Genomic DNA, 9,007 nt, shown 5'->3' with positions numbered 1-9,007 from the left:
CTCGAAGGAATTCAGCAGGTCACCAAGAGACACATCCCGGATGATCCCGCTCACATGAGGCACTTAGACCCGTCAAATTTGTCGCGACATCGTAGCGTCGGGAAGCAGAAGGGCAAACACCACCAGCTGCCGGGAGGGAGAAGAAGGAATTGTTTAAGGGGTACAGGGTTTCAGTCTTACAAGATGAAAAAATTCTGGACGCTGGTTGCACAATAATGGGAATGTACTTAACACTATTTAAAAACTGGACGGTCAAATTTTATGCTATGTGAACTTTACTACAATTAAATTTTTAAAATTTTTTAAAGATTTTATTTATTCATGAGAGACGCTGAGACATAGGCAGAAGGAGAAGCAGGCTCCATGCAGGGAGCCCGGTGAGGGACTCGATCCCAGGACCCCCGGATCACGCCCTGGGCCAAAGGCAGATGCTCAACCACTGAGCCACCCTGTGTCCCTCCAAAAAATTTTTTTTAAAAAGTGAGCTAGAGGGGAGCAGAGAATCCCTCCTAGGAGAGGACTCCTGGGCAGGTAGGAATGAGCCTGCGGATCTGCCCTTGGTCTCCGAGCCCCGCCTCCTGCCCACGTCCCTCTGGTGTTCACGTCTACTCCTACCCGACTGGCCAACCGGCCGACCCTCTCTTCTCTCTCTCTCTCTCTCTCTCTCTCTCTCTCTGTGGCCTGAGGGTGGACGCACCTCCTTTCCCCTTGATGCTCCTTCACACTGCTGACTAAGGCACCTGCCTCCAGCTTTCCCGAAAACAGAAATAAATCAGAAAGGAGATAAAGCGAGAAAAATCAGACTGGAAAGAGCAGGTTTCTGATCCAGCCACTGCCAACCTGCTTCTCCAGACTCCGGGTCCTGCTGGATTCCTCGAGGGCCGCCCCCTGACAGGCTCATTGAATTCTTCATTTACGAGTCGGCGTGGCTTTTCCTACCAGCAAGCCGGGCCGCTCCCCCGTATCCTTCTCACTGCCACGGCTCCCCTCGCTCGCACACCACCCCCTGCGCAGGTGTGCCCGGGGCTCTCCTGGCTGGCATCCTGATGTCGGTGGCCCTGGACCATGTCCTTGTCCAGTCCATCCTCCCTCTGGGCCCTTAAACGTGGTACTCACCCTGGAGGGTGGTGCTTCCCCTGGGCACCGGGGGTGGCATCGGGGTGGTGGGGGGCACCCCGGGCATAGGGGTGGTGGGGGGCACCCCGGGCGGCTCAGGCAGTTAAGCATCCCACCCTTGATTTTGGCTCAGGTCATGATCTCAGGGTCCTGGGATTGAGTCCCCTGTGAGTCACGCTCAGTGCTCAGCGGGGAGTCTGCTTGAGAGTCTCTCCCTCTCCCTCTGTCCCTTCCCCTGCTCCAGCACGCTCTCTCTCTCTCTCTCTCTCTCTCTTTATAAAATAAATGCATAAATCTTTACAAGCAAAAGCAAAATATAGTCAGGAAAGGTTTTTTCATCAGCTGCTAAGCCTCCCTATGCAGGGAGCTAGAATTCGGGGAGCCCTCTGGGGAGACAAAGGTAACAGGTGCCCAGCCCTGGACCCTTGGCACCTCCGGCCGGCCTTAGGGGTGACCTGGCCCCTGAGAAGAGAGCAACCTGCTTCCCCTCTGGATCATCCATGCTCGGATGTGAGTTCAAGAGATGAAAGGCCACAGCTCAGCATCCTTTGGCCGCCCCCACCGCGACCTTGACCGGCAGAGAGCTGTAATTGCTCGAAGACCCATCTTCTTCCCCGAGCACATCCCCACCAAAGCCTTTGGTTTCTCTCTCTGACTCTGGGGCCCTGGTGGATGAAAGCCATCCTCCCTCTGCTTCGGTCTGTGTATGATAAAAGCCAGGGCCGGGCTTCACGGCCTCTTGATGGCTGCGAGGTCACGGCCTCACGAGCACCCTTCCGGACTACGGGCTTGCTCTCCAGCCGGGTCACCGGGGCGAGGCTGCTCCGAGGGACACACCGCGGCCTGGGGCAGCCCCTGGCCCACCTCCAGCGGCAGCCCCAGATCCCCTGTGGCCGCACTGACCTGCGGCGTTGGTGCTGGGCCTCCTGGCTCACTCGCTGGCCTCCTGACCATGCACACCTTCCTTAACCTCTCTGATTCCAGCCTCCTCTGCCAGTGAACCGGGGTAGCGCCACCCCCCACCCTCCGCTCTGTTCAAATGCAATAATATGTGTAAAGCCGCCAGGCCTGGAGCCGGAGGTCGATCAGTGCTCCTTCCTTCCTCCTCTCCACGATGGGTGAGGCCGCCTGGAGCCCCCCCGCAACCCCTGCCTGCAGTACCAGACTCCGTCTTGTACTTCCACTAACCTGCTCCAAATGAACGGCTGGGGAGGAATGATGATAAGCCTCTTACAGTTGTATATCACAGTTCTCAGAGGCCATTGCAAATTCGTCAACATATTTGTTCTTTTGTAAAGACCTGGGAGGCTGACAGGGGAGGCATGATTAACCCCATTTTCTAGATATAGGTGCTGAGCCCCAGAGGACAGAAGGGCCTTGTCCAAGATCACACAGCCGGCAAGTGGCGACGTAAGGTGGGAACCCAGAGCTGTCCTTTTTTTTTTTTAATTTTGTTCTGGAAAGTTTGCCAAGGCATCCCCTTGTCCTAGGAGCTGATGAAGGCAGATGCCATTCCGGGGAGAACGGAGCCAGTGATGCTGGGGGGTCAGGGAGGGATGGGGACGTGGCCTCTAGACCCACCAGGGCCTGTGCCCGGGTTGAACTAATTGCCATGCTCCCTCACACTCACACTGAGCCCTGCCTTCCACAGAGGCCCTAAAGTGCTTCTGAGCTCCTCGTACATATTTATATGCCTGCTTGCGTGATAAAAATAAAACCACTTCACCCACCGCTGAAATGCAGCCACTCGGGGTGTGAAATATGGGGCTTATCGAACAACCGCGAGGAACAGCTCTCGGGGAGAGGCCCCTGTCCCTCCTGACATTGCAAAGGGGACAGCTGGAGGCAGGTGGAATTTAATTATCTGGATAAGTAAGCGTTGGACTTGGAAGCAGGAGCCGGGAAGGCAACTGGTCCCCAGGCTCCCGGGACACCCTCAAGCCTCCCAGGGATGGAGAGCTGGTCCTGCCAAGGGGAGATGGGGCGGCCTAAAGGGGAGAGCGGGCCCCTTCACACGCACCCCTAAGCCCCCCTCCCTGAGAACCGGGCAACCACGCCAGCCTTCTGTTCTCCTAAACCCAATGTTCACCAGGTACCACGTCTGTCTTTCAAGGAAGCTGCCAGGAGGCTTCAGTGATCTAAACATCTTGGAGCGAGGACGAGCATCTTTGCCGGCGGGCCACTCAAGGCAGCCCTAGTCAAGAAAGGTATTGCTCTGGAGCATCTTCTGTGGCCGTCCCGACCTTCCAGTGGTGCCTTGACTCTGTTCTGATTGCTGATGCTGAGCCTTGCTCTAGATTCAGACTCCTGCCCACCCTCTCCCTCCTTGCTTCCATCTCCCCTCCCTCCCCCTATACTTTGCACCTCTTGCCACCACGCTCTGAATTTCCTGGGCCGAGCACAGAGAAGGCACCTAATCCAGACTTCCTGAGCTAGTGGGAGCTGAAGCTGAGCCTGGGGCGTGAGTGGGAGTTAGCCTGCCTACAGCGTGTGTGTGTGGGGTACAGGGGTGTAGGGGAAGGGGGATGAGGAAGAGAGTGTGTGGGGGGAGGAATGGGGGGGAAGGGTGTTTCCCACAGAGGGAACAGCAGGCATAAAGGCCTAGAGTGAAGGGTGTAACGGGCACTGACCACTGCAGAGTGGAGCCCAGAGTGGAGGTGAAGACCCCGTAAGCTATTCCAGGGGTGTTGGCTTTGCTCTGCAGGCCACGAGGGGCCAGTGAAGGATTCTCAGGGGGCCGTCCCAGCCCTCCACGCGGAGGTCCTTTCTGACCCAGCTATGTTTCCTTTAGTGGCGCCTGCATGGGGTGAGGCCTGGGAAGGAGGAAGCAGTGATGCTGACTGGTGGGCTCAGGACTCCGATGGTGCAGAGCCCTGGGGAGCAGATGCAGGGTGGGCGGCCCTGACTTTGGCTTTCAGGTATCTGAGCAGCGTAGCAGCCCCTGCCCACTATGAGCTCCTCAAGAGCGCAGGCTGTGTCCTTTTGGATCTGTACCCTCGGCACCCAGCTCCCCTGGGAAGACAAGACACCCAGGTGAATCGCCTGGAGAGACGCTGCTTCACTTTACAGTACAGACAGCACGCGCCTCCGACAGTGAGAATCCAGGGAGGCGGCAATCTTGCTTTGGGCCTCAATTTTCTCATCTGTAGTACTATGGACCCATCACACAGCTATGACTAACTAAGGAGTATAAGTGCACATGCTTCCTGCCAGTGTGCCTCTCTGTGATTATACTAGAGCTTAGCAGAACTCCTGAAACGGGAAGCCGATTCGTTGAACAGAATATAGACCCTGGAACTTAAAAGGTCGTAAAAAATGGAACAAATCACACATTAGATGGCGCCACCTGTTGTCTATGGGGGGTACTGCAGGTTGGCAAGGCTACCTGCCGTGGGGTTGCTGGGAGGGTGACCTCCGACCATCCCCAGGCCAACTTGACCACGTGGAGTCAAGAGCCCCGGGGCAGGAACAGATGGACCGATGCTGTGGAGCCACGTAGCAGAGGAGAGAATTGCAGATCCAGCGCTCACTGACATGGTCCTGTGGCGCGTGGTCACGGCAACCGCCCGCTGAGTCCCTGGAGATCCTGACCCTGGAGTCGCCACCTCTACCCCTTCTCCGCTGCGGAGAGCAGGAAGCTAAGGGCGAAAGAAGGAACCTCAGGGTGGGGTTCATCACAGCATCGCGTGGCTGCCTCTGTGAGCAGTCATTGCTAGAGCTAGTATTCACCGATTTGGGGCTAGGGAGGCCAACTGTAGAGCCCGTGCTTTTACCCACGGTGCCTGACTACCTCTGTTGGCACCTTCTAACTATTACTGATACTTGTTAGTCCGGGTGTCTCATACTTAGCAAATCCAATGACACAGAAAAAAGTTAAATCTTGCTGGTGCTTTCTAATCTTGATTCATCTATCCACTCTTCCATCCATGTGCTCATCCACCCATCAATCCTTCCTCTAATTCATGTGTCTACACATCCATCCACCATCATCCATCCACCCACCATCTACCCATCTATCCACCCATCCACTCATTCACCCATCCATCTATCGACTCAATAATTCTCACATCCATCCATGCGTCCATCCATCCATCCATTCTCTCACCCATCCATCCATCCATCTTTCCATTCATCCATTCTTCCTCCTTTCCATCTATGGATCCAACACCTTCTTGAGTGTAATGCAGAGATGAATCAGCTGCGGTCCTCATTCTTACGTTGGTTATAGTCTCAGAAATATGTAAGAGCAACGTGACCTTAGGAAAGGAGCTTCACTTCCGTGCTTACCTTTCTTTGTCTTATTCTATTGGGGTTCAAAACAGAACCTGCCCCCTAGGGTTATAGATAAGATTCAATATATTAGTTCAAGAAAAAACACTTTGAACAGAGCCTGGCACATAGTAAGCCTTCGATAAATGCCATCAGTTGGCAGTGGTTGTTGTTTTTCTTCATATGATCATGATTATGGTTATGATCACTGCTGCTGCTACTACTACTAGGGTAATCCGGGACGCTGGTCCTGGGCATCTCCCATCCACCCCATGATCTCCACACCTCTCGCTTATGACATGTTAATGGGTATTTATGCAAAAAGAGTTCTGAGGCCAAGCCGTTTGGGTTTCAAGGAAATAAAACCGAGAAGCTCTGCAGGATTTCAGCCTTTAATATGCTCATGTGGATTGTAAATTTCCAAGAAGCGAGGGGGATGACCTAATATGCAGCATTTCAAGAAATGTTTATTGCAAACTTGCAAACCAAACGGATGGGGGACCCACCGTTGGCCTGCTTCTCTATGCTGAGCTGGTCCCCGGAGCTGCATTTCTTGTCCCTGCTCCTCCTTGGCCCAGCTCCTGTCTCTGGGCTTGCATTATGGAAGCCCATTCAGCAACCCAGAGCAACGCATTCCCCGCGGAAACCTGCTGGGGTCCTCCTGGGGGAAGACCTGCTGGAGCAGGAGCTTGAGAGTTCAGGTGGGGCTGAGGTCCATTAAGGACGCAGCGGTGGACTTAATTCTAAGCGGCCAACTCCGTATCGATTTGGGTCACCGGTGTCAAGGCGTCACTTCCAGTTGTGTTTAATTTAAACAAACAATAAAAAACTCGGTCCTGTCCGGGATGCGGCCTGATGGATGTTTAATTCCCAGCACGGAGTAGCAGAGGGCAAGGTAGGAAGGAGCCAGAGGACTACGTGAGTGTGTGTGTGTGTGTGTGTGTGTGTGTGTGTTTGTGGTGGGGTGGGGGTAGGGGAAGAGAGAGAGACTGTGTGGATCTCGGGGTGGAGCCCGGGCAAGGCCCCCCCACTAGATTCCTGTCTCCAGAATCCAGCATGCCTCTACCTTGACCCCTTTCACTTCTGAGACTCAGTTTACTTACCTGCAAATTAGACATACATAAAGCTGCCACAGAGGGCTCTCATGAGGGATCAGGGAGGTGGGACACACTGGGCTCATGCGAGTTTTGTCACTTTTGTGTTTGTACCTCGTTTCCAACCAAATCCTGGCTGCCGGGGCGGAGGCGGGGCGCACATTTCAGAGCTCCGGCCTCTCCCTGGGTTCCAATCCGGCTCTATAGTGAGCTGTGTTGCAGGGGACAAGTTTCTCGGCCCACCTGTGCTTCAGGTTTCTCATCTGTAGAATTCAAATAAGGATAATACCCACCTCCTATGTTAAGGTGCCTGGCTAAGAGAAGCACTTAGGTAAATGCTCACCACCCCTACTGTTATCATCAGAGGCTGTAGGGTGTCCTTCCGCAAACCAGCAGAGCCCATCCCCTCGGAGGACAGGCTGGGGGAGATAATGATACGGTCACGGTCACAGTCTTCCCCTCTCCTGGAAATAAACAGGCTAGAGGTCACAGAGGGGTCTCTGACCTCTGGGGGCGGTCCCTAGGGTCCGGAGAAGAGATTTGCTTTGTGCTGTAGTGCCCTCTGTTGGGAGAGCCTAGCTCCTAGCTCCATAACCCCGGTCGGAGGGAGGTGGGGACAACTCCTGGCTGCCTGGAGGTCCAGGGCTTCTGCTCCACCCTCTGCCCAGGGGGGAGGCATGTCCCTCCATGACTCATGGGTCTGAGTGCCAGGACTGCAAAGGGGAGGCCCTGTGCTGGCAGCCAATCCATTAGGAGTCAGGAACAGAGGGACATTTAAGCAAGTTAAAACCCTGTGGCTGCCCTGGGTGACTTTTCCTGTGCCTTCTGCCCACCGTGCCTCCCGGTGCTTCCCATATGACTTTCTCTGGAGCCACAGGGAAGGGCGCGGAAGCTGTGTTTATGAACCCGGAGCTGGAGGAGTGGGCTTCCCCAGGAGAGGGTGTGCAGAGCTCGTGCTATTACTCTGAACGATTACCAGATGGTAATAAACACACACTTCACCACCCCGCCCCTTCGGGAAAAGCTGGGCACCCGGGCAGGATGTCCTGTCTCTGAACACACCATCCAGGGGGATGTTGGCTCTTTGAAAGGATTCACTGCCACAGGATGCCTGCTAGCAGTTGCTAAGTGCCAACTTCGTGCCCAAGGAGCTGAGGCATAGAGTGGGAAGGACAAAGTACCCTGCCTTCATTCACCCACCCATCCATCCACCCAAACATCCATCCATCTCTCCCTCCATCCAACAAATATTTATTCTGGGCCTACTATGTGCTTATAACCCGGGTGATGTTGCAAGAGAATGGGGATGATTTGGAAGTCCTGGGGCTGGAGGACGGTTCATGGAGATCTCCCCCACCCTGCCCAGGCCCAATCCTTTGTCCCAGGAGGCAAACCTCCCTTGGGTATCAGGCCTTCCTTCCTCCTCTCACAGGTGTCATTCACCGCTGGCATAATGAAGGTGGGACTCTAGAGACTCTAGAGCCCCTTCCTGCTGCTCCTTGGGGATTTCTCTCCCGACTGGCTGGTACTGACCAGGGCTGGGAAGAGACATTATGGTGGGGGAAGGGGGGGAGCACAGGGGGTGGAGGGAGGAATGGAGAAGCTAGGATCCCCCACCCCCACCCTCCCATGTCTGGATCTCCTCTCTAATTGCTGGGCTGCAGTAGCGCAGACAGGAAGCCTCGCCTAGCAGGCGTTCACCTGGCGAACTGTTGCCCGTCTACCTGCCTGGCAGCTCTCTGATTTGCAGCTGGGCCAGTAGAGCGGGAATGCCCACACGGTGATGCCTGGTATCTGTCTTCAGGACTCAGACCAGCGTGCCAACATGAGAGTCCTCCCAGCTTGCCGCTGCTCCCCAGCCGGGAAGGCTCTCCCATGCAGGGCCTAGCACCTGGGATGCACTGGGTTCTGCTGGCTCTTTCCTGGGCTAGAGGTGGGGAGGTGGAGAAGTAGGGAGAAGACAGGGACTGTGCCCCGTGGCATGGCTGGGTCAGCCCCGAGAGAGGGCGTGGGGGAGAGGTGACCTCAAGCTGACTCTCAGCTACTTGGAGAAGGGGAGACCTGGGCAGGTGGGGGCGAAGTGGAGCCAAGAACAGCCAGCCAGAGGGAGAAGGGCCTAAGACTCCAGCGTAGAGCCACATCCAGCCCAATCAGCCTGGCAGCCAATTAGTCTGATTCAAAAAAAAAAAAAAAATACCCACGTAGGGACAAACTGTAATCAAACACCTATTTATAAGGGTTTATTACGATCATTATTATTATTTTACTGAGAGGATCATTCTAAAGCCTGTCAGGTGAACGTATGCTTTCAGATCTTCATAAATGCAAATCGCTCCTTCCCCTGGGTGGGTGGGCGTGAGCTGCAGCAAGGCTGCCTTGGGAAGCCCTGTTCTGAGGCTTCTGGAGGGCAGATGGAGGGAACAGCTCCCCGCCATGGGCATCTCTGCCTAAGAGTGGCCAAGAGAAGGCTTAGCAACCACCCCCACCCGCTGCCCATCTCACTCCCTGTACCCCCTCAAAGGGCCACT

The sequence above is a fragment of the Canis lupus genome, chromosome 5, assembly GCF_048164855.1.
Source record: "Canis lupus baileyi chromosome 5, mCanLup2.hap1, whole genome shotgun sequence".
NCBI classification, from domain to species: Eukaryota; Metazoa; Chordata; class Mammalia; order Carnivora; family Canidae; genus Canis; species Canis lupus.
Note: the sequence above shows the minus strand (reverse complement) of the source record.